This window comes from Diospyros lotus, unplaced genomic scaffold (genome assembly GCF_014633365.1).
Source record: "Diospyros lotus cultivar Yz01 unplaced genomic scaffold, ASM1463336v1 superscaf1, whole genome shotgun sequence".
NCBI lineage: Eukaryota > Viridiplantae > Streptophyta > Magnoliopsida > Ericales > Ebenaceae > Diospyros > Diospyros lotus.
The window spans coordinates 2,131,259-2,158,521 of record NW_026267104.1 but is presented as its reverse complement, the minus strand read 5'-3'; the positions used below and the strand labels follow the sequence as shown (position 1 = coordinate 2,158,521).

The window sequence follows — 27,263 nt, the reverse complement described above, 5'->3', positions numbered from 1 at the left end:
AGCAACCTCGCCCCAAAAAGACTTAGATAAATCGGAATTAGATAGCATATACCGTACCTTTTCCATTAAGGTTCTGTTCATCCGCTCGGCTATACCATTTTGCTGTGGCATACCTGGAACTGTTAAATGCGTTAAAATTCATTATTTCTTGCAAAAATCAATAAATTCACCTGAATAAAATTCTAAACCATTATCTGTGCGGAGATGCTTACCGAAAATGCAGTGCTCACAGAACTCAAATTTTCCAATACTCTGCCATTCATGAAGTTCTTTTTTGCTTAATTCAGCCATACATTTCATCACAACAAGAGCACCTCGATGACCCTGATAACTCCACTTTCACCAATGAATTTGTACCCATTCGAATCAAGAGTACTCAATGAAATAAGATTTCTTTCAGATCGGGAATATGTCTGACATCAGTTAAAGTTCGAACAAAACCATTGAACATTTTAATTTTGACAGTTCCAATGCCAACAATTTTACAAGAAGAATTATTTCCTATCACCAGAATTTAGAGTTTTATATGTCAAAAACCAATCCCTACTAGGAGACATATGAAACGTGCATGTTGTGTCAAGAATCCAATCTTCAGTAGGTTTAGTAACCTCATTAGTAACCACTATAAGTTCCCCATCAATACTATTATTTTCAACAACTTTGATTTCACCTGAAGTTTCGGGTTGTTTTCCTTTCTGGTCAGTTTCCTATCTCTTAAGTTTGTTCTATAGTGTAATACCCTGTATTGGCATAAGGTTTCCACGAAATTTTGAGGGGCTTTGGATACTGAAAAAATAGGTTTGATGGTAAAATAAATCGTCGAATCAGCTATAGGGAGGACCCTGGGACTTAGATGCCTAAAGAAAATGGTACATCAGTAACGAGTGTCCCGAGATAGGAATAATGGCATCAAAAGAAATGAGATCGGGAACAGTTTCTGGTATAGCTAAAATGCAGCTGCCAATTAGGCTGTAATACTGAATTGTTATAGACGACTTTCGGGAAGTCAACGGAAGCATGAGGGGGATTTGGTTTTTCACAAGGAACAACCCTTCAGTAATTTCAGGAAGAAATGAAGAGGTTTAGGGTCAAAACGAAAATTTAGGCATAAGTATAATTTATTAATTTTGGCCGAGGGAGGTCGAAACAATGATTTTTCTAGATTTTCAAGGGTGAAATGAGGATTTTAGAGCTTATGAGACTTAGTGGGATAGTTGGATAATTCAGGGGCACGAGGATAAGGGCCAAAATGCAAAAGAAAGTTCAAGGGGGGCCAAAATGTAATTTTTGAAAATCTACTCAAGCATGGCAGATTTGGTCGCGATTTTGGCTTGAAAATCCAGAGAAATGGCAGCCAAGTTTCGTCAGGGCATGGCCAAGGATGGTCCAGGAGGCGTGTGGGAGAAGCTATGGCTGGAGATTTGCCACGTGAGGGTCGGTTTTGGCCGATTTTAGAGCAACAAATTGCTCGAGTTTGAGGGCGAATCGAAGGAAGCCAATAAGGGGCTTTTGATCCTTGAGGCAAGAAGAGAGTTTCTGGAGATTTTCGTGAATTTTTGAGGTGGTTCGAGGGTGTTTCGAAGGTTGGTCGGAAAGGCGAGGCGGATCGCCGCGCCGCACCTGCAATTGCCTGATTGGGGGCTTTTCCGGTGTTCTTTCGGCCAAAGGTTGGTGCCATCTTGATCGACTGGAAGAGGGCTTTCGAGCGATGTAAGAAAATCGAGCATCGGGGTCTCGCCGACGACCGAAAAATCGAAGAAGACGACCGGCGCGTGACTGTCAAGTGCTAGCCGAATCGTCCAGACCACGCGCCTACGCGTGGAGGCGTGTGCCATGTCCATTTATTTTGGGATTTTTTTATTATTTTCAGAAAATTATTTTAAGTATGATTGTGTAAAAATATTTGAGAAAACAGTTGTGTAGATATTTATTTTGGATTATTAGTGATAGAAAATGAGAGAAAAAAATGGGAAAATGCGAGAAAATTAAGGAGAAAATTATGTTTTGATGATTGCTGGATAAATATGATAAATAGGGCGCCTTGCAGCTTAAGGTGAAGTGACTTGTGCGAAGTTGAGGTGGGCACGCAAATCGAGGGGTATCACATTTTTCGAGAAAATTTGAGTTGCGACTAAAGGTGAGTGTTCATCCCTATAGCTTGGTTTATTGTTAGTGGTTCTATTGAAAAAGCTTGTTGTGGCATGCGAATGGTTTACTGTGAGTTGTTCAATCCAATTCTAGTGCATATTCTTGTTACTGTTGATTTATCGTGAGCGGTTGGTTTCATGCCATGGTTCGTCCAAACGATTATTTACTCATGCATTAAATTTCGTTTGGTAAATTGCACACATTGAAATGTTGATTTGATGTCATGCATGTTATGATTTTCGGCATTAGCATGTTATGTATTGTCCATGTGGGCCGTGGGTTGTTAACCCGTAACGTGGCCCTTGAGTGACAGCACTCGGGGTGCGTGCTGAGGATTAATGCTATGTGACCCACTTGGGACGGGGCTGAGACAGACTTCACCCTACGGTACTCAAGTGGCGGGGCTGAGAGTGGACACTACCCTAGGTTCCTTTGAGCAATAGCATTAATATCGAGGTGTCGTGATTCCTGGGATAGTGCTGATGTGATACTCTTGGGGCTAGGGTTGCGTTGGGTTTGGAATGCTTTTGAGTAGGAGCGTAATGCCTAACAATGACAATGGGGTGATTCCCGAGTTCATATGTCGAGATTGTCCCTCTTAAGCATGATTGTGTTTGCCAATGGGTCGATGTGGTCGTGTCGTCTTTAGAGAGATTGCATTTTCCCCCGTTAGGGCTAAGTGTTATGTGGGATTCTCTTAGATTGGTGCATGTCAGGATTTGTCGGTTTTATATATGATTTTACATATATTCATGAAAATATTTTTGAACTCTCACTTAAATGATTCAACATCTAATTTGGACTATGTCTATGGAATATTCAAACGTTCTAGGTGAAAGCAGTGGCTCCAAGGGAAATGATGTCATCGAGATGTAACTACTATGTTTAGTTTTCGTAGGTCTTTGTCTATGATTACGATGTTCAGGGGTTATGTAATATTTTGATATTTTCATGTGAAACATCAATTTGGTTATTTAACTGTAAAAAGAATTTGTCGGTTATATATCATTGAGGTTTCGATCTTGCTTTCGCTGATGTGATTGATAATACCTGTCTTAGTCTATTAATTGTTTTAAATTTTAATATGCTGAGAAGGTATAATCGGGATTGTAGGGAAATAATTATGATAAGGGTATGTATATCAAGAGAATTATGTGTATGATGTTGAAAAAAAAAAAATATTCCCGAAATCTCGAGATAATGCGCGTTCTGGAAAAACGGGACGTTACATGTAACTTATAACACTCATTCTTTATGTGTCCTTTCTTTTTACAGTAATTACAAACATTTTCTTTATTCCTAGACTTGGATCTATTTTTCTCTCTACCACCAGAATTTCTATCATGATATCTCCTTCTAATCAATAGACCCTCTCCCTGATTCTCAAAAGTCCCCAATAATAGTTTATCAATTTTTTCTTTCGAAAATAAAGTATCATAAACTTCATCTAGGGTGAGAGTATCCTGATTATAGAGTATAGTATCTCTAAAAGTTGAATAAGAGGTCAGTAGAGAACATAACAAAATAAGAGCCAAATTCTCATCATCATACTTAATTTCCATAGCCTCCAAATCAAAAACAATTTCTTTAAAAACTGTTAAATGACTCTCAATAGACGTACCTTCAGCCATTCGATGAGAATATAATATGCTTCAGATGTGACTTACTAGTTAAACTCTTTGTCATACACAACTGTTTCAGTTTCAACCATAGAATGACAACAATTTTTTCTTTTAAAACATCACACAAAATTTGATTCGATAAATGCAGATGTATCTGAAACAAGGTCTTATGATCCTTACATTATTTTTCTTCAATGCTCCATGATTGTGGCATTTTTTCGAAGCCCAAAAGTGCATCGTCTAAATCTATCTGTGCTAAAATTGCACGCATCTTAACCTGCCATAACGAAAATATGATATTCCGGTCAAATAAAGGAATATTGTACTTAAACGAAGCCATTAAATAATCCCAAATAATATCAAATAATTTTAATAATAAACACAACTAAAAGCGGATCATAAATACCAAATCTGGGCAAAGTTTGGGCTGGAAATCAGATCTAAAAATAGACTGGCAGATCTACTGGATCTGGCCAAGTGGGTAGTTGGGGTCAAATCTAACCCAAATAGAGATCTGGGTCTTGAAGCTTTGGAACTTCTTCAATGGCGGTGGCGAGCGATTGACCGTCGTCTGCAGAAGGGTTAGTCGATAGTGAAGGCAAAAGCTTCGAGCAGTCAGCGATGGGGCGACGACGAGCGTAAGATGCAGTGGCAGCGACTGCGGTTGCAATGGCAGAACGACAGAGGGGGCGATGGCGATCTGATAGTGACGGTAGCAATCGAACAATGGAGATAAGAGCAATGATCACAGGCGATTTAAGATCTGACGAAAGCTTTGATAGAAAGGAAGATGAATAGAAATAACGGGGGCAAATGGCTATGGGGTCGATGGCGGTGGAGTCGATGATCGGTGGTTGTGGGGGCGATCGATGGTGGCGGAGGTGGCGGCAAGTGTTGGCGACAGCGACGGCTGCTACTGGTTAACTTGGAGACCCAGTTTGAGGAAGAAGATGAAAGTGATAATGATAATGCAGATCAATGGCTGAGATCTGCCAAATCATTGATGGCTTGATTTGACGGCTTTGATACTGTTGGAACGGGAGGTGCTATGGCACACACCAAGAGGGGGTGTGAATTTGATATTTTAAAAAATCTTGATAGAACTTGAAAACTTTTTGACCCAATTGAGGTTTTAGTGAGTTAAAACATAGAACATATGAAATGACAAATGTAAAGCAAGAAGAATAAATGACACAAAGGATTTATAGTGGTTCGGCTTAAACCACGCATAATCTACTACCTTAGCTCCCACTAAGGATTTTAAACTAATTCACTAAAACCTCCTACTTACACAAGTAGGCCCTTTAACTACACAAGCTAGGAAATACAGCCTCCTACTTAAACCAAGTAAGCCCTCTAGTTATACAAACTAGGAAATACAAGAAGTATAACAAAGAAATGATCTAAGAGATAAATCTCTTAGTTACAATATCTTTCGAAAATGATACAAGGCTTGAAGTAAATAATACAAGTTAAAATCAAAGTCTTGAAGAGAGAAAATTAAAGCACAGAACACTATAAGTTTGACTAAAATGATTTGTAATTTCTAGATCAACTCATTTCCATCAATTAGTCTTCCCTCAATCATCCTTGAGTTGTATTTATAGGCTTCCCAAAATCTTTGCCCGAAACTAGCCGTTTTGTGACCGTTAGAGATTGAAAAACTAGCCGTTAGAAGCTTTCTGCAAAAGATATAGTCGACAGAAGAAAATGTATAATCGACTATTTTTACAAGTAAAACAAGACATAGTCGATAGACAAGAATGTATAGTCGACTATCTTATAACACAAAATTTCAATAGTCGACAGACACATTAACATAGTCGACAAATGCAAAAATATGAAGAGGATTTTGAATTTTATGAACAAAAATGGTCGACAGATGAAAAGCCATAGTCGACTATATTTACATGATAGTCGACAGATCCAAAAATAGTCGACAAAAGCCTTAAATAGTCGACAGATCAAACCAGCATAATCGACTATTTTTAGACATAGTCAACAGCACTAAACCACATAGTCGACTATTCTTTTTATAAAAACTGAAACGATAAATGATAACATAAAAAAGAATATTTTGAATCATAAAATTCTTTAACATTGAAATCTCATAACTTTATTTCATCATCAAAATACAATTGTTTTTCATCATCAAAATTATATCAAATGCAAAACATCAGATACTAGTTTGTTATGAAATAGGATCGAATACAAACCATGATCAAACTGATCAACCAAACACGAACATATAATTTAACGTGAAAAACCCAAATCGAAAAAAATCACGGGCAGAAAGAACAAAATATCACTAACCAAAAATGGTAATACAAAAGTGATATTGATATACACTCTGTGATGATCTAATGATCTAATTTAATGTGACCTAGACACCTATTTATAGACTTAAAATCATCTATGGATGAATACATAAAACTATATCCTAATCAAAATATGATGCATGAGGATATTCCTCCAGATGTGATAAATCTCAGATAAAATTAGATTTGACAATATCATAATCACAGTCAAATTTGAAGTCATAGTCTCAGTCAAATTAGGAACCTCAATCACAGATAAACAAGGATTTTGAGTCACAATTATCACATTTCTAATCACTTAATAAGATAATAACTATAAGAATTCTAGAGAGCAATAATATTAAAAAAATCATAAAATATTGTGAATCAACATGCCAGATAAGTCAAAAATTGTAGCTGAACCTGAATCGAGTACCCCCCCCCCCAAAAAAAAAAAAAAAACAAAAACAAAATCCAGTACCCCCACAACCTGTGAATCAACATGCTAGACAATTTTTGAATAAAAAAAAAAATTTCACAAAATATTGTGAATCATTAACTTGAAAATAAAAACTGTGAATCATTAACTTGTCAATAAAAATTGTCAAGTTGTCAATGGAGTACACAACTTGTGAATCAACAAAAATTTCATTGAATTCATAAATTTATTTTATTCATAGACTGTCAAATGAAATTTTAAACAAGAAATGAGACAATAAAATTCATTAAAGTAGTCATCTGACCATAATTAACACACACGGACGAAGTAGCAGAATAGGCAAGCCATTCTCGCAGAATCAGAGTAGTGGAAACAGAAGAGACCAAAAGATACAGTAAACCCTTTTATGAAACAAAGCATACAAGGATGAATTAGGGAAGATGTGTGTGCGTTGAATAGAGAAAGCTCAAATGACGTGTATGGGGGAGACACGTTGAATGCATGCGCTTAGTGACGCGGTGTTCACTCATGGAACTAGGCGTGTGTGCACTAGCTAACGAGTTGTCACGACAAGAACTTAAAAAATATTTTTTAATAATTTAGATACTAAATATTGACATTTTGTACTTCGGAAGCCAAATGCCATATTTTTTAATTGTTGAGCGATCTCCACATGTACTAAACCTAATATTTTCAAACAATAATACATGTAGATTATACATATTTTCTTTTACTTTATATGAAGAACATTGGTTTTTGAACATTTGAGGTAGCGCAAATGGTCCACTATCTCGGTTTGGGAGTTTGGATTACCCTAAGGTTGTGAGTTAAAGTTTGCCAAGGGGCCAGGGCCTTGGGGTTCAGCATGCGACTCACTTGTTCGAACACTTTGGGCTGAGATAAGGTGAACCGTGAGTTTTAAAGTAGGGTGGAATATGCTAGGCTGAAGGTAGGGTTGTAATGGAATTGAGCTAAGCCAAACTTTGTTGAGTCCAAACTCATCTTAGCAAGCTAGTTTCTAGGCTCAAGCTCGACATGCGCAGGCTCAGGCTTGCCAAAAAATAACCATAAAAAGAAGGCTATAAGGTCGTGGTTGCAAAAAGGTAAGGGGTGTGCAACAACGATGAGTAGTGGTAGAGAAGGAGGAAGGTGCGCAACTGTGGGTGGCAGTAGTGGACAGTGCTTCAAAGAGACGGTGACAATAATGCTCCACATATATTTCAGATATGCTCTCTCGACTTTTGCTCTGCCTCATTGTTGATCTTTTGATATTCACACTACGTCAATTGCCCTATCTTCATCTCTAACGTTGACTTGAATAGCTTTTCGCGTCTCAACAGCCTTTATTTCTCCTATCTCGTTTTCCGTTGCAAGAATTTAGTTGAATCCCCTTCTTCTTGTTCATCTAACTAATTTTATTTCCTTTTTCTATTTTACTTTTGTTGTTGTCAAAATACAATAATTAAATTTTTTTGGAGTGAGGTGCCTGTGGATGCCGATAGTCTTGAGATACGATCGAAGCTTGGTCATTGGATTAAGGTAAGCTTCCGAAAGAATGCTTTTGAAGGGGCCTTCCGAAGGGGCCTCCCGATGGTGCTTTTGCATGAGTGGAGACATTTTCAGACGGATAAGAGTCTTGCAATTTGGAGTGCTTCCGCAGGGTTCCTTTCGAGGGAACTTATCATGCTCCAGAGAGTTCTCTCCGAAGGAACTAGACAAGTCTTCCAAAGGGTATTATCTTTTCTTACAAGCAGGCCTTCCAAAGGGACAAGTGCAATGCTTCCGAAGAAACTGTGAACAACAAACAAAAGTTAAAAGGCTCATGGGGTTTTTTTCCCGCGAAGACCCTCTTACGCTTAAGTCAATAATGGAAGAAAAATAATATTAGGAAAATGAAAGTAGATTAAATTTTGGAACGAAAGTGGAAGTGGTATATCGATGTCTGGATCTCCTTTTGAGAACTGTAGCTGGGCTTTTATAGGACTTGAGTCTCGAGGATGGTCGTAGGAGACACGTGTCCCTTGAGAAATTTCCTTTCAAAGCCTATTTCTGAAAGAGGCTTTTGCTCGTGGGAGGTTGTGAGTTGGAAGGCTCATTCCGAAGGAGGTTCCCGTATCATCCTTCCAAAGGAGGCTGGTTGCCTCGCGCAAGGGAGCTTCCCAAGCTTCCTTCCGAGGGTACGTTGTAATACCCCGAGAGCCCAGAGAAGTTAGTATATATCGAGGATAGTGTAAGAAAGGAAACAACACCAGCTGGATACCTTTTGGGCTGAATGTTGGCAAAGAACTCCCAAGTTAAGCGTGCTTAACCTGGGGTAATCCAGGGATGAGTGACCCCCTTGGAAAGTTCGTGTAGGCCCATCAGGGTAAGTTGTTCCGGTCCTTCCTATTGCACGAACGGGATGTTACAAATGGTATTAGAGCCGACCCCCGAGCCTCTGAGCGCGGTGGTGGGGCAAACCTCAGCGAGGAGGCTGAGTCCCGAGGGGGGCGTGAGGCCCCTATGGGGGGTGCGTGTAGACACCTTAGGCGAATCCCACATCGGCCATGCAAGGGGGGAGAGATTTGGGACCGGTTGTAAAGTCGCATGATGGGGACGTCATGTGCTTAAGGGGGGGAGAATGTAATAATCCGAAAGCCTAGAGAAGTTAGTATATATCGAGGATAGTGTAAGAAAGGAAACAACACTGGCTGGATACCTTTTAGGCTGAATGTTGGCAAAGAACTCCCAAATTAAGCGTGTTTAACCTGGGGTAATCCAGGGATGGGTGACCTCCCTGGGAAGTTCGTGTAGGCCCATCAGGATAAGTTGTTCCAGTCCTTCCTATCGCTCGAACGAGATGTTACATACGTTCCAAAGCTTTCTTTCCGAAACTTTCTTTCAAAGCTTTTTTCTCTCTCGTCATGCTTCCTTTCTTTTCTTTCTGATTATTGAGGGTACAACAGCTTTATTATATATATGTTGGTATAAGTTGCTGAATTCATTATATATATATATGTTTATGTATGTAACTACATACATGCTGATACAATTAAAAAGAGTACAATTAATGGATTAAAACCCCATACTCAAGAAATGGAAGTTGAAGCATGATCAGTCAGATGCCAATATTCCGCCAAAGGAAAGGATTGGAGGAAGAAATCAATCGATCCCTGTAATATCACCTGTCAACTGTACCCACCACCAATTTACAATATAGTCTCTTGTTCTTTATGGATTCCTCGAATTCACCTCAAAGAAGATGCTATCAGATCAGAATGCTTCAAACTACTTCAGCTGTCACAAAAAAAAAAAAAACCAATGTAAGGGGAGGATTCAGAGAAGCAAACAACATACAAAGTTATTATCCCACCATTACATGAATTCTAGTTCACCACTCATTTCCATTTATATATGGTCTTATATTTTTATAAGCGGCACCTATAATTAATATTTTGCTAGAACCTTGCTTCCATTCCATCCTTTCCCCTTTTAAAGCCTTTATCCAACTGTCTCAATTATGTTTCATGCATTATTTTTTCAGTAGGATCCAGTTCAACCCTTTTAAGAATAACACCATTCTCATTCATCTTTTCTTGTATAACAGCAGATTTAGGATAAAATTAAAAGAAGCAAACGAGTAAAAAATATATATGTTCATGCAAATCATAAACCATCTAAACTTTACCAGAAAGGAATCCAGAAACAGTGTGAAGTGATATGATCCAATCCATCATCAGAATAACAGCCTTAGTTTCTCTTGTGATATTCAAGAAAACCCCACTATTCTGCAACTTCTCCACTTTTGTTATTGCTTAATTTTTGTTTATTTTCTTTATAAATCTGCAATCCCCAGATATGCAAGGTCCATCTGTGCTTTTGATTCCATTGATAATCACAGTACCTACAAACATGTTACACATCAAATTACCACATTCACACCCTAAATCATTTTCTGACAGCTCAAGAATCCAAACTACATTTTCCTTTTTGGCTGCCAGAAGAAAACTACTTCATCTCACCTGGAAGTTTAAACACACAGCAGACCTTTATATTAAAATCCAGGAGACAAGTTACAGATTGTACCGATTAGTTTCCAGATTATAATATGTATGGCGAGCAAGTACTAGCAGCATGTACATGCACAAGGAGAGGGATGTGTGCCACAAAAGGAAATGATATTTATTCTGTTTTTACCTAGATTCAGGGGATGCTATCACAGACCTCGTTGCTAGTGTTCGGCTCATTCATTCTCTCTTTGTCTTCCATGTTTCCATCAGCAATGTTAGGCAAGTTCAAGTTTTCCGCATTATCAACCGCCACAGGCAAATTTAAGTTCCCAGGGACCTGCTAAAGAAGTAGGGTGAAAGCATAATTCAGAGCATCCTTGTATGAAAGATCCTTACCCCACATCAGATATCAAACAATTGACAGGGCCTCATGATGCTGCGATGGTCGTGCCAAGTAAATGTGATTTAGAATGATGAGGCAAATTTTAGAATAATTTACCCTTTATACCTTGATTTTTTTCAATATAACTTAATTTTTTTATTATTTCGATTATACTTATAAACTTGTATTTTTTAATTAATTTAACTAAGTGATAAATACTTTATTATTTTATTTAATTTTTTTAATATATAAAAATATGTGTTAAATTAACTAAAAAATACAAGTGTAGGGATATAATTGAAATAACAAAAAATTTGAATCATCACACTAAAAAAAATTAAAAGTACAAAAACAAAAATATATAAATATAACAACCCAGGTTTAATTACCGTGTCGTGAGTATAAGAAAAAAATTAGGAAAAATAAAAGATCATGTTTAAAGATTAGTTATTATCTCTTTCTTCATATACATATGTAAATTATTTCATTTTATTAAATCATCCTTCCGTGTGAACAGAAGCAGAAAAGTCGGCTCCGTTGTCCAATTAGGAAGTATTTATTGGAAGCATTAACTTGGGAGTTTATTTGATATTTTTTTCTAATTAGTCATCAATTAATAAGATAATAACTATAAGAGAATTCGCAAAGGGCAATAGTATTTTGGCATTAATACAAAAATATAATGTTTGATCCATAAACAATTAAAATTTTTTAACATTAAATCCCTGATATGAAAATAAGACTAAATTTGATATAAAAAGACATAAATTTCATAAAAAGATTTGAGAATTATCTTAAAATTTTATAAAAAAGACCTAAAAATATTTAAAAAATATTTAAATTTCATAAAAAGACCTAAAAATTTCATAAAAATACCTAACTTTTATAAAAAAAATTCTAAAATTTTTATAAAAAAATTCTAAAATTTTTATAAAAAAATTCTAAAATTTTTATAAAAAAGACATATTTATTTAGAAAAACCTATATTTCATTAAAAAATCTAAAAATTTAAAAAAAAAAACTTAAAATGTTTAAAAAAAATGTTGCACTGGGTCAGCCTAGAGATTATGAATTGCAAAAAATTGGAGCCGAACCTAAATCAATTACACAACCTGTCAATAAACATGCCAGACAATTTGTGAATCAAAGACATAAATTTTATAAAATATTGAGAATCATTAACTTGATGGTAAAAACTGTGAATCATTAACCTCTCAATAACAACTTGTGAATCAAGAAAAACTGTCCAACTGTCAATGGAGTACACACATAAGTTCTTAAAACTTCATTAAATTCATAAATTTTATTCACTTCAAATGAGTTCTTAAACAAAAAGTAACACAATAAACCCCATCAAAGTAGTCATCCAACCATTATTGACACACACGAACAGAGCAGTGGAAACGGAGGAGACCAAAAGGATGCAGTAAACCATTTTACAAAACAAAGCAGACAAGGATGACGGAGGGAAAATTAAGAGCGTAAAATGAGCCAACTGACGAGCTTCAGAGCGAGTGGGAGAGCCACTGTAGTGGCTAAGAAGAAGCCCGTAATGCCAAAGAGCGTGGCAATGCTCTCGAGCACCCGGGAGGCGTTGGGGTGCTTATGCGCGATGTTGGTGGAGACGAAGACCGCGGAAAATGCAAGCATCGGCAAGAGGCACAGCGAGTGGAAGCTCCAAGGGTCTTCGGTGCGAGTCTGGATGGCCATTTCGGCCGCTACACCCAAGCAGAAGGTCATCGTAAGCTTCGCCCAGTCCAGCCAGCGATGAACAGCACGAGGCCCTGGTCCTGCCGCCGGGGGAATTTCAGGATCCGGAGCCTGAAGGTCGGCAGTAGCAGTGGAATTCATGATGTATTATGAAGAACATTGAAGAAGCTAACCATTATGTTTATAACTTTTTGGACATATGCAATAGAACCAAGTTATAATATATTAATATTAATATATATTATAACTTTTGGAAACTTTTGCATACGTCCGAAACGGAAAACCTCCTTTGTTTTGCATATAGTTCTTTCTTTTGCATATGTTAAACATATGCAAAAGAAAGAACTATATGCAAAACAAAAAGAAAGGACTATATGCAAAACAAAGGAGGTTTCAAAGGACTATATGCAAAAGAAAGGAGGGCATATGCAAAAGAAAGCACTATATGCTAAAGAAAAAGAAAGGACCATATGCAAAAGAAAGGAGGTTTTCCGTTTTGGACGTATGCAAAAGTTTTGAACCCAAAAGTTATAATATATTAATATACTAGTGTATGCTCGTGACTAAAAGCATGGTATAAATAATATAAAAATTAAAATATAATTACAATTTATACATATTATGTTATAATTTGTGAAAAACTTATAACAATTTTGCATATATTAAATGCTCTACAAAACTAAAATAAGAAATAAATATATAAAATTTATAATATTCACCAATATTGTAAATTAAAATATAAGAGTAAGTAAAAAAAATAGTAAACACTGAATATAAAATAAAAATTAAAAAGATTTTTTTTAATCTATATATATAATAGAGTACATCAGTAAGTGCTCTACCAGTAAGTATTTTACATACCAGCTAATATTGTACAATTAAATACCAGCCTATCTTCTACAATTTCAAACAAATCAAATATAAAAAAAAATTAAATATCAAATAATGCACAATAACCAATACATTGCAATTTAAAAAAATCAAAATTAAAATACACACCAGTTAATACTACTGACATCAAATTATAACTACATAAAGGAAACAAATATTATATTATCATACACCAAAAGAATGAGTTAAAATTTTACAAAAAAGTAGGTTAAATCTTTCTAAAATATGTATGATTTATAAAATATGTGTCAATAACATGTATTCAAACATGTGTTTGCCCAAACTTTCTCCTCATTATTTTTCAAAAAGTCTTTGTATCAACTTGTATGTATCCCTAACGAGGAACATACACAACAATCTGGTAATTTGTGAAAACAAACACATATGGTTGCGGCCATGGTGGTTGCAGCCATCAACGAGAGGAACATTGATTCAGGGTCGAAGAACATTGGGTTCCCGACCGTGAGTGGTCGGGGACCGTTATGTTCCCCGACCCGATAGGTTGGGGAACTGACGTCGGGAATTCTTTGATTTTTATATTATTTTAATTAAAAAATAATACGAATAAATCAATTTTACATTTCTTTAAGTATCAAATATTCAACACCTAAAGATAAAAATATTAAATTTTGAATATCGTTTCCTACTTTAATATCATTATTTGAATAAAGTTTTTACAGTAAAAATTACATTTGATCATTATCAAAGAAAGAGATTTTTTTTTTTTTTGAATTGAACCATTCATGATTTAAAAAAAACAATTCTAAATATCAAATTCTTAAATTATACATATTTAAAAAAATTAACACTTACACTACTGGTGTTTTTTATTTAAAAAAGTTCAAATGTTGTAGTCGAATATTTAAAAAAAATTAAGTATTGATATTTAAAATTAAGTATTAATTTTTAAAAAAACTAAAAAATTGGAGCCCCGACTGCCGTTGGTTAGAGGTTCCAAGGGTTCCCAACCACGCTTTCTCAAAGTTATAATTAATGTCTCTTCTTTCAAATCCCGTCGATACCCAAATTATTGAGGGATCCAACAAGTAGCAGATTGTTTGACTGCTGGTGCAATTATACGCAAAACCTAAAGCACACACAATTATTCATAGTGAGTACGACATCATTTCCAAGGAAATAGGGGCAATAAGAAGTCGCATGGCGATTAGAAATAAATATCACCAAGGGTCACATATTTAGTTTAAGCCCACCATTCACAGACTCAATAACAACTCAAATATTATAAAATGATTACCACGTATGTTTATATAATTAATGCGTAGAACCGAATCTTGGTAAGGGAATGATTAAAATATGTAAAATAGCAGAGACTTGCATAGAGATTGAAGAACACCATGAGAGGGTTAGGAACTTGCCTTAAAATTACCAATTCTCGACTTGGACGCACTCTTGCTAGCTTGAAGCCTTTTTGGCTGCCACCCTGCGCCAAGATTCTATTTTCGAGCTATTGGCATGCTTCTTAAGTCCCAAATTAATTTTTAAAATTTTCTCTAATTTTTTTCAAAAATTTATGGCTATCTTTTATTATCAATTTTCTTTTTTCTTTTTTTTTTTTTCAAATTTTCCTTTATTCTTTTTTATTTCTTTTCTTTTTTTTTCCTTTTTTTTTATTTTTTCTTCCTTCATCTTCTTCTTTACACGCACAAACCATCTGCGCCCAGAGCCGCTGTCGACCAACACTGCCTGGGCCTCCGGCGACCACCGCTGCAGCCAACTTTGCCAACGCTGGCCGCCTACAACTGTCGCGCGATAGCCGCCATCGACTGACACTGATTGCGAGCCACCGCAGCTAGTCCTTTGCACCTCTAGCCACTGACCACCGCTGTTGTTTCAGCCATCGCCGACCACCGACGCTCTTGGCCGCTTCATCGTGGCCACCTTTCATTGCCGCTGAGACCTCGACTAACCTCCATAACCGGCCACCGCTGCTGCATGGTTGCCTCTGTCGCTGGTCGCTGCTTCGCCGCACAGCCATGGCCAGTCGATGCCCGCCGCTTTAGGGCGGCCAGCAAGTATATATAGATATATATATATATATATGTGTGTGTGTGTGTGTGTGTGTGCGCGCCTGCGTATATGCGTATGTGTGTGTTTGTGTGTATATATGTATGTGTATGTTTGTGGGTGGGAAGATTATTAATCTCAACCATTGAAATGTATCAGAAATTCATCTTAGCCAATGAATGTATCTTTGATACATTTAAGACATTTTCAAAAACCCTCTTGCCTTATTATATAGATAGTTATCATGCGTATTTATATAATTAATGCGTAGAACCAAATCATGGTAAGGAAATGATTAAAATATGTAAAACGATAGAGATTTGCATAAGGATTGAAGAACATGATGAAAGGGTTAGGAATTTGCCTTGAAACGACCAATTCTCGACTTGCGCGTACTCTCGCTAGCTCGAAGCCATATTGGCTACTATCTTGCGCCTAGATTCTATTTTCGAGCCTCTGACATATTCCTCGAGCCCCAAATTAATAATTAAAATTTTCTCCAATTTTTTCTGAAATTTCCAGCTATTTTCCCCATTTTTCTTTATTTTTATTTCTTTTTATTTTTTTCTTCTTTCCTCTTCTTCTTCATGCGCACAGCCCGTCTGTGTGCAGAGCCGCTGTAATTGGTCATCTGCACCTCCAACCACTGACCGTCGTTGCTACTTTAGCCATCGTCGGCCACCAACGTTTCTGGTCGCTTCATCACAGTTGTTTTCCACCGCTGCTGAGACCCCGACCAGCCTCCATAACCGACCACCGCTGCTGCACTGCCGCCCCTACAACTGGCCGCTGCTTCCCCGCACAACCATGGTCGATCGATTCCTTTGACTTCCACTGACCAGCCGGTGTATATATATATATGTGGATGTGTGTGTATGTGTGTGTTTGGCTGCGCTGTGGGTGGGAAGATTATTAATCTCAGCCATTGGAACGTATCAAAAATTCATCCCAACCATTGAAATGTCTCTCTGATACATTTGAGACATTTTCAAAAACCCTATTGCCTTATTATATAGATATTAATATAGTATTTAAGGCACGTGTCAAGTAGTTGGATCATGATAAATTAGGATTTGCACCAGTAGATCGTATGTTCGATTCCTTACTTTGCGCAGTAGAACAAAGTTTCCACCTGTAATTTATGTCTTTATCAAATTCGAGGGCATGAATGACGAGAGATTGTGCAAGGACGATAATCTCAATATATATTTGTATATTATAACTTTTTGGTTCTATTGCATATGTCATTTTCGAGTACAAAATGAACCCAAACTTTGAGTTCATTTGGGTTCATTTTGTGAAACGACTACCCACCCATGTATTTATAGACTTTTCTTAGATGCTCTTTCTCCTCTCCTCTCCTCGGCCGTCGCTTTCTTGTGTCGATCCTCTCACCTCAGTGATTTTTCACTGTACTTTATAATTAGACTTTCCCCTCCTTTGTTTGGTTAAAGCTATATTTTTATTTTAATATTTTTTATATAATTACTTAAAATTTTTATTATTTCAATTACATATCTAATTTTACATTTTGAAGTCGATTTAACCTCTATTATTTAATTTTTTTATATGATAATTTAAAATTTTTATTATTTCGATTACACTCTTAAAATTATATTTTTTATTTAATTTAATTCATATGTTTTGACGTTAATAGAGTATGACGTATATTTTATTATTTTATTTTATCTTCTTTTTCTATACATAAAAGTATATGAATTAAATTGATTTAAAAATACAAATATAAAAGTGTAATCAAAATAATAAAAAATTTGAATTACCACACAAAAAATAAATCAAAGTACAAAAATTAGATTACTCAAAAATTAATTTTAAAAGTGTAATTAAAATAATAAAAAATTTAAATAACCACACTAAAGAAACTAAAAATAAAAGAAAAAAAAATATAAATCTAAATATATAGAGAGAGAGAGACTACCATGTCTATAATTACTTGGGCAGTCAATTTTTGGGTGAAATAATTACCCGAAAATGACATATGCAATAGAACCAAAAAATTATACTACCCGAAAAGTTATAATATAACTAAAGTTATAGTTTTAAGTTAGAAATTCAAACTTTCAAAGTTATAAGTGAGTTATATTCTAAAGTTATAGTTTTATTAGTGAATATCTAAAGTTATAAGTGAGTTATATTCAAAATTTTGGGTTCATTTTGTGAATAGACTACCTACCCATGTACTTGTAGACTTTTCTTTTTTTAGATGTTCCCTCCCCTTCCCTCGGCCATCGCTCTCTTGTGTTGATCCTCTCACCTCGGCGATTTTTCATTGTACTTCGTAATTATACTTTCCCCTCCTCATTTGTAATTTGTTTAGTCAAATTTATATTTTTATTTTAGTATTTTTATATTTTTTGTGAAATTATTTATTTTTTATTTAAATTAGATTTTATATTTTATATTTTTAAATCAATTTAATTTTTTTTTCATATAACAACTTAAATTTTTCATTATTTCAATTAAACTCTTAAACTTATATTTTTTATTTAATTTAACTCATATTTTGATCTGAATAGAGTGTGACATGTATTTTTTAATTTTTTTTATATAAAAATTCTTAAATTAAATTAACTAAAAAATGTAGGTGTAGAAGTGTAATCGAAATAATAAAATGTTTGAGTTATCATAGAAAAAAATAATCAAACTACATGTGTTAAATTACTCAAAAATTAAATTTATAAGTGTAATCAAATAACAAAAGGTTCAAATAATCACACTAAATAAACTGAAAATACAAGAACAAAAATATATAAATATAAGAACTCAAATTTAATTAGCGAGTGGTGAGAATAAGAAAAAAATTAGGAAGAATGAAAAATCACCTTTAAAGATTAGTTATTATTTCTTGAGATTACTAATTTTGCGCAGTTTTCCGTCATTCGTGCCTTCGATTTTGACAAAATAGATAAATTGAATGTGGAGATTTTGCTTCATTGAGTAGGATAAGAAATAGAATCTACAACCTATTAGTACAAATCCCAATTTATCATGAATCAACCACTTAACTTGTGTTCTGGGCCAAATTCTGGCTTCATATATGTGTAAATCATCCTTTAATATATATTTGAGGGAATTCCGTGTGACCAGACACACAAACATCGGCTCCGGCTCCGTTTGTCAATATAGGCACCGTTTGTCATGCATCATGCACTGACGGGCTATCTTTATGCCGACGAAGCCGCTAAAGATAGCCCAGCCCTCCTTTGCCAAATAAAATATGTAAGATTTGCCCAAGTCATGTGTAGTGGTAATTTCCTTGAAGACGGACCAGATGGACGTGGAGAAGAAGGAAGTATGTATTGGAAACGTTAACTTAAGGGGCGTTTGTTACACATGAAAAGTTCTTATTAGAGTTTTAGGAATGATAGAATGAGATTCTATATTCTCATATTTGATATAATTTTTTTTAAAAAATAATTCTAAAAAAATAATATTTTTAAGATTTATTTTTAATTAATTTTATCATAAAAAGATATTCATGGAGGGTTAAGAATCTTGAATTCTCATGAACTAGATAAAGTTTTTAACAAATAAAAAGATTAAAATACCCCTTACTCTCTTCTAATCCCAATAACAACTAAATGTTTTGTATATAAATTTTTTTAAAAATAATTAAAGTAGATATCCATACAAACATATATATTATGTATATATATACACACATATATACATAATGTGTAAAAAAAATAATTTTTTATGGGTCTCAATATTTTATATACTAGAAAAAAATTATCTTTTTTAAATAAAAATCAAATAATTGTTATTTTGAAAAAATAACATGGATTCTTAGGCATGTTACATTTAAATTAAATATAGAAATGTAAATTTTTTAGAAAAAAAATACTCAACATTCAAATATAAAATTACATAAATTTTATAAATAAAATATTTCTAAAAACATTTTCAAAAATCATGAATCCCATGAATCTAAATTTTTTTTTATACCAAACACTGGTAAGAGTTTAGCTAATACAATTTTCTAATTAGTCATCAATTAATAAGATAATAACTATAAGAGAATTCGTAAAATATTAAAACAATCATAAAATATTGTAAATCATAAAAAATTGTAGTCGAGCCTAGAGTAATTCTAGAAAGGCTGACAGGCTTATCGACAAGATTACTGAAAGGGGATAAAAAGATGATTTTGCCCCCACACCCTACTCTCTCCCTTTCCCTCCCATGGATTGCCCCACCCTTACTCTATCATCTCCCCTGCCATGACCGTCGCCTCGCCAAGTTGACAGTTGCTGCATCGACTGTTGGCGAGGCGAGGCAGTGATGGTAGAGATGCGACGGAGATGAGGCGACGGCAACGAGGCAAGACAACGGCCATGACAGGAGAGACGACAGAATAGGGGCGAGGGCAATGGCCCGCTTTGCAAATTTGCAAAGTCGGCGTGGACAAAATCGTTTTTTTACCCCCTTTTTTACGGGGGATTTAATAGGTCCATCCGGTCCTAGAACAACTTGCCAAGCCTAAATCCAGTAGATGCAAAATCAAGTACACAACCTGTGACTCAGCATGCCAGACAATTTGTCTATGAAAGACATAAATTTCATAAAATATTGTGAATCATTAAGCTGAAAATAAAAACTGTGAATCATTAACCTGTAAACAAAAACTTGTGAATCAACAAAAACTGTCAATCGAGTACACAACCTATTAACTAACAAAAATTTTATTGAATTTATAAATTTTATTTACAGATTGTCAAATGAGATTTTAAACAAGAAGTAACATAATAAACCCCATCAAAGTAGTCATCTAACCTTCATTAACACACACGAACAGAGCAGTGGAATAGCCAAAGCCATTCTCGTGGAAACAGAAGAGACCAAAGGATGCGGTAAACCTTTTTACGAAACAAAGTAGACAATGATGAATTGGGAAAGATGCATGCGTGTTGAATCAAAGGAAGCTCAAAGGACCTTCTCCTTAATTTGATTAATTTTATTTTCTTTTGCTATCTTGTTTTATTATTTACACATATATTATATTATGTTAAATGATCATATATAATAATTTAATTATATTATTATAATAATTTAAAATTTAATAATTTTATGTTAAATAATATATTTATAAAATTATAAAATAAATATATTAATATATTTATAAACAAATGTGTTTACGAACTATTTCTAAATTTTTAATCAAAAGTTTTTAATTGAATCTATTAATATTCCCGAACCTCTAATCTAACATGTTTGTAAATTTTAACTAGTTGAACTCTATTGAGCTCAATCTCAACTTATTTACAAAATGAAGATTCAAAATTAGACTCAAAATTAGATCATTTACTTTAATAAATGAACTCGAATGACTTTTTATTGAGCTGAACACTATATTGCTTGTGAATGGCTCGACTCATTTGCAACTTTAATCAAAGGCTGTCTATGTTGAAGAAACTCTCAAATTTTACACGATAAAAAAAAAAAAAACAAAGCCCTTTTTGTCCATTCTAAGTGTCCTTACATTTGGGCAAGGTGCGCCATGCAACAATGCGAGCTAACCAGCCCTATATTAAATACCATCCCAAATCTTCCGATCAATTAGTAGTTTTAAACCGCCAATGGCCTGGCCTTCTCAGCAGCAAAGAAAATCAATCAGAAGGCCAATGCATGAGCAACAATGTAATCTCTTTAATTTAACAATTTTGGTGTAAGTTGTTGAATTCATTATGTGTATATATATATATATGTATATAACTACATACATATTGATACAATTAAAAAAGAGTACAATTAATGAATTAAAACCCTATACTCAAGAAATGAAAGCTGGAACATGATCATACAGATGCATATATTTCGCGAAAGGAAAGGATTGGAAGAAGAGTTCAATCGATCCCTGGAACATCACCTGTCAACCATACCTACCACCAATTTACAGTCCACTCTCTTGTTCTTTATGGATTCCTCGAATTCACCTCAAAGAAGAATACTATCAGATCAGAGTGCTTCAAACTGCTTCAACTGTCACAAAAAAAAAAAAAAAAAAAAACAATTTAAGGGGAGGATTCAAATAAGCAAACAACATACAGAGTCATTATCCCACTATTGCATGAATTCTAGTTCACCACTCATTTCCATCTATATATGGTCTTTGTTTTGTATGTATTTTGGATCCCAACTGATAGCGCTCTTTGTTTTGTATGTATTTTGGATCCCAATCCAAAATACATACAAAACAAAACAAAGAGAGCTATCAGTCCCAACAGGAGATAGCACTGGGAATATCCGTCCAGTTGATTATAATTTATATTTTTGATTCTATTTAATTTTATATTTTAATATAAATAACACATGACATGTGCTTTATTATTTTATTTTATTTTTATATAAAAATATATAAATTAAATTAATTCAAAAATATACATATAAGAGTATAACGGAAATAATAAAAAATTCGAGTTGTCACACGAAAAAGAGATCAAAGTACATGAATTAAATTATTTAAAAATTAAATTTATGAGTGTAATTGAAATAATAAATGGTCAAAACTGAAAGTAGAACAACAAAAATATATAAATTTAAAAACTCAGATTTAATTGCCATGTTGTGAGAATAAGAAAAAAATTAGGAAGAATGAAAAATCACCTTTAAAGATTAATTATTATCTCTTTCTTCATATATATATATATATATACGTGAATTATTTTTTTATTAACTCATGCTTTAATATATATTTGAGGGAATTTCGTGTGAAGAGAAGCAGAAATATCGGCTCCATTTGTCAAACTTTATACACACTAACCTGCGACCTTTATGACGCCTTTAAGCCCAGCCCTCCTTAATTTGCCAAATAAAATTTGTAAGATTTGCCCAAATTAAGCAGTAGTTTCCTTGAAGGCTACTAGTGGGTCGAGGAGAAGGAAGTATCTAAGAAACATTAACTGAAGAGTTTAGCCAATAAATATTTCTAATTAGTCATCACCTAATATGATAATAACTATAAGAGAATTCGTAGAGAACAATAATATTAAAAAAATATTATAAAATATTGTGAATCAACATCCCCCCGCCCCCCAAGAAAAAAACAAAATCCAGTACCCCCACAACCATTGAATCAACATGCCAAACAATTTGTGAATCAAAGACATAAATTTCACAAAATATTATGAATCATTAAGTTCAAAATAAAAACTGTCAATCAACAAAAATTATCAAATTGTCAATGGAGTGGAGTACACAACTGGTGAATCAACAAAAACTTCATTAATTCATAAACTTATTTTATTTATAGACTGTCAAATGAGATTTTAAACGAGAAGTGACACAATAAATTTCATTAAAGTAGTCATCCGACCATCATTAACACACAAGCTGTTCTCATGGAATTAGAGTAGTCAAAACGAAGAAGACCAAATGATACGGTAAACCCTTTTACGAAACAAAGCAGGCAAGGATAAATTAGGGAAGACACATATACGTTGAATTGGGGAAGCTCAAAGGACGTGTATGAGGAAGGCATGTTGAATGCACGCGTTTAATGAGAGAGCATGGTAGGCCAAGAGACAAGCGCATTCAATACACGTGCTTAATGATGTGGTGTTCACTCATGGAACCAGGCACGTGTGCATGAGCTAATGGATTGTCATGACAAGAACTTAAAATAATAATTTTTAATAATTTAAATACTAAATGTTGCCATTTTTGTACTTCAGGGCCAAATATCATATTTTTTAATTGTTGAGTGATCTCTGCATGTATTAAACTTAATATTTTTAAACAATAATACATGTAGATTACATATATTTTATTCTATTTTATATGTAGAATATTAGTTTTTGAACCACCGAGGTAGTACAAATGGTCCATTGTCACGTTTGGAAGTTTGGATTACTCTAAGATTGTGGGTTAGAGTTTGTCTCTGTGCGGGTTATAATAATTTGTGTCTATTTCAAGCGGCCAAGGTCCTAGGCTTTAGCCCATGACTCACTTCTTCATACATTTTGGGCTGAGACGAGGTGGACTGTGAGTTTTAAAGTAGGGTGAGATGTGTTAGGCTGAAGGTAGGGTTGTAATGGAATTAAGCCGAGCTGAATTTTGTTGAGTCCAAGCTCATCTTGGCGAGCTAGTTTTTAGGCTCAAGCTCGACTAGCACAAGCTTAGACTTGCCAAAAAATAACCACAAGAGGAGGCTATGAAGCCGTGGTAGCAATAAGGTAAGTGGTGTGCAACAACAATGAGTGATGGCAAAGAAAGAGAAAAATGTGCAGTTATGGGTGACAATAGTGGACAGTGCTTTAGAAAGGCGACGACGATAATACTCCACATATATTTCAGATCTACTCTCTCACCTATGGCTTTGCCTTATTGTCGATCTTTTGACAACCGCACTACGTCGATTGCCTTATCTTGATCTTTGACGTTGACTTGAATAGCCTTTCGCTTCTCAAAGAGCCTTTATTTCTCTTTTCTCATTTTCCATTGCAAGAATTTGGCCGAATCTCCTTTATCTCGTTCATTCGATTCATTTTATTTTCTTTTGCTATTTTGTTTTATTATATACACGTATATTACATTATGTTAAATGATCAAATTAATATATATAACAATTTTAAAAATATTCAATTTAAATATATTATTCTAAAAATTTAAAAATTAATAACTTTATATTAAATAATATATTTATAAATAAATTTATTCATTAACTATTCACAAATTTTAATTAAACACGTTTACAAACTTCAAATTAAGGCTATTAGCTTTCATGAATCTTTAATCGAATATATTCGTGAGTTTTAAAATTTTATTAATTAAATTAAATCAAAATTCAAAGTTAATTTAAACTTGATGTATTGACTTTAACAAATGAACTCGAAACAATTTTTGTTCAGCCAAACATTGAGCCACTTGTGAATGGCTAGGGTCATTTGCGACCTTAGTCGAAGACTGATTGTGTTGTGAGAACTCCCGAGTTTTTCAGGATATAAAAAAAAAAAAATCCCTTTTTATATATCCATTCTAAGTGTCCTTACATTTGGGCAAGGTGGGCAATGCAACAATGCGAGTTGACCATCCCCGTAATAAATCTCATCCCAAATCTTCCGATCAATTAGTACTTTTAAACCACCAATGGCCCGACCCTCTCAGCAGCAAAGAAATCAAGTAGAAGGCCAATGCATGAACAACAATTTAATCTCTCTAATTCAAAAATTTTGGTATAAGTTGTGGAATTCATTATGTATATATATATATGTATATGTATATATATGTAACTACATATATACTAATACAATTAAAAAAAGAGTACAATTAATGAATTAAAACCTCATACTCAAGAAATAGAAGCTGGAGCATGATCAGTCAGATGCCAATATTCCACCAAAGGAAAGGATTAGAAGAAGATATCAATCGATCCTTGTAATATCACCTGTCAACTGTACCTACCACCAATTTACAATCTACTCTATTGTTCTTTACAGATTCCTCAAATTCACCTCAAAGAAGGATGCTGTCAGATCAGAGAAGCAAATTGTTTCAGCTGAAATTCAAACTGTTTCAGCTGTCACCAAAAAAAAAAAAACCAATGTAAGGGGAGGATTCAGAGAAGCAAGCAACATACAGTCATTATCCCACCGTTGCATGAATTGTAATTCACCACTCATTTCTATCTATATATAGTCTTATATTTTTATAAGGGGCACTTATAACTAATATTTTGCTAGAACCTTGCTTCCATTCCATCCTTTCTCCTTTCAACAGCCACTATTAGTTTTCTTGATCATCTCAATTATCTTTCATGCATCAATTTTTCAATAGGACCCAGTCCAATCCTTTTAAGAATAACATCATTCTCATTCATCTTTTCTTGTATAGCAACAAATCTAAGATAATTAAAATAAAATAAACAAAAGAGTAAAAAAAATATATGTTGATGCAAATCATAAACCATCTAGACGACCAGAAAGGAATCCAGAAACAGTATGAAGTGATATGATCCAATCCATCATCAAAATAACAGCCTTAGTTTCTCTTGTGATGTTCAAGAAAACCCTACTATTCTGCAACTTCTCCACTTTTGTTATTGCTTAATTTTTATTTCTTTTCTTTATAAATCTCCAATCCCAAGATATGCAAGGTCCATCTGTGCTTTTGATTCCATTGATAATCACAGTACCTACAAACATGTTACACATCAAATTACCACATTCACCCCCTAAATCATTTTCAGACAGCTCAAGAATCCAAAGTACATTTTCTTTTTTGGCTTGCAGAAGAAAACTGCTTTATTTCACCTTGAAGTTTAAACACACAACAGACCTATATATTAAAATCCAGGAGGCAAGTTATAGATTGTACCAATTAGTTTCCAAATTAAAATATGTATGGCGACCAATTACTAGCATATGTACATGCACAAGGAGAGGGATGTATGCCATAAAAGGAAATGATGTTTATTCTGTTTTTACCTAGATTCAGGGATGCTATCAGTCCTTGGCAGCTGAAGATGTATTTACTTCATGGACCTCATTGCTAGTGTTGGCTCATTCATTGTCTCCTTGTCTTCCATGTTTCCATCAGCAATGTTAGGCATGTTCAAGTTTTCCGCATTATCAACCGCCACAGGCAAATTTAAGTTTCCAGCGACCTGCTAAAGAAGTAGGGTGAAAGCATAATTCAAAGCATCCTTGTATGAAAGATCCATAGCCGACATCAGAAATCAAACAATTAACAGGTCCAAATGGTGCTGAGATGGTCGTGGCAAGTAAATGTGATATAGAATGATAAGGCAAATTTTAGAATAATTATAAGGCGCTCCTGATTAAGAAATGACACAATAGTTTGCTTGAATTATCCATGCAACATATGTACTGAATTAACCATTTTTATCCACGCGTGTAAAATATGTATACAGAAACATTTGGTTGGGGGGGGGGGGGGGGGGGGGGGGGGCGGGGGGGCTTGCGGTGGGAGAGCACTCAGATGCTAAAGAAAAATTTGCTGTAAGTATCCAAATAAAGCAAAGAGAATCAGCTAGGAAAACGAGAGGCGGCCTTGGCATTGTTTACGAGCAACCTCGTTTGCTGATCTTTGTAGCCAGAAATCTCAGGAGTCCCCCCAAAGTTTCTAAACTTCATTTTTTAACTAGAGTATCTTTATATGGATGTACGCATATTCGCCCCCTCAAACAATTACTAAATTTTCTTTATACTCCAGAATTTCCTTTAGGCTCCCTTTTACCAAAATTGTTGGATCTTCACTGACTGAGAGTAACCATGAGGTTGATAAAGGCCCAATCATAGGATATAAAGCCTCTAAGATGGTTTGTCAGAATTAGCACATCTGCTGATCTTCCTTCCCCAGAAATGGTAAACTGATGCGCTAAGATGACATTTTAATTTCAGTTACCGAACAGATAGGGAAAGACAAATATTGCAGACGAACAACTTAGTTACTCCCTTTGCTCTTTAGGCAAATTCAAGGAACGGTGGCTGTTGCGCATGATAAACTTGCTGAACAAGGATCCCATAAGAAGCATAACATTCCTGCACAGACTGTTTACCAGAGTCTTTACTCTTCTCTTTAACCATGTACTTGTAACAATCAACAAAACAATCCCACAAGAAAATCTCGACTGCTACTACCAGATAAATCTATCTCTCAACCATAAATCTTAATTTGTAATTAATCAAATCAAGAAACAATCATGCTTTCATGTTACCAGGCACTAATTCAGCCACCTGTTTCCGATAAATCTTGCCAAATCAATCGAAAGGATACCAACAC

General features: G+C 34.5%; 1 protein-coding gene across 6 annotated transcripts in view; it reads right to left on the bottom strand.

The window, feature by feature from the left end:
- The window catches only part of LOC127793036 (protein GLUTELIN PRECURSOR ACCUMULATION 3-like), a 77,457-nt gene that overhangs the window by 27,065 nt on the left and 23,129 nt on the right, over window positions 1-27,263 (bottom strand). The window contains exon 11 of one of the 6 annotated variants that reach the window (XM_052323795.1): window positions 10,320-10,389. The exons of 4 other annotated variants lie outside the window; for them this stretch is intronic. The gene's annotated coding sequence lies outside the window, so the exon portion shown is untranslated. Of the gene's footprint in view, window positions 1-10,319; window positions 10,390-25,599; window positions 25,654-27,263 lie in introns of those variants that run through there. One more of the 6 variants, XM_052323796.1, reaches the window with a different exon arrangement.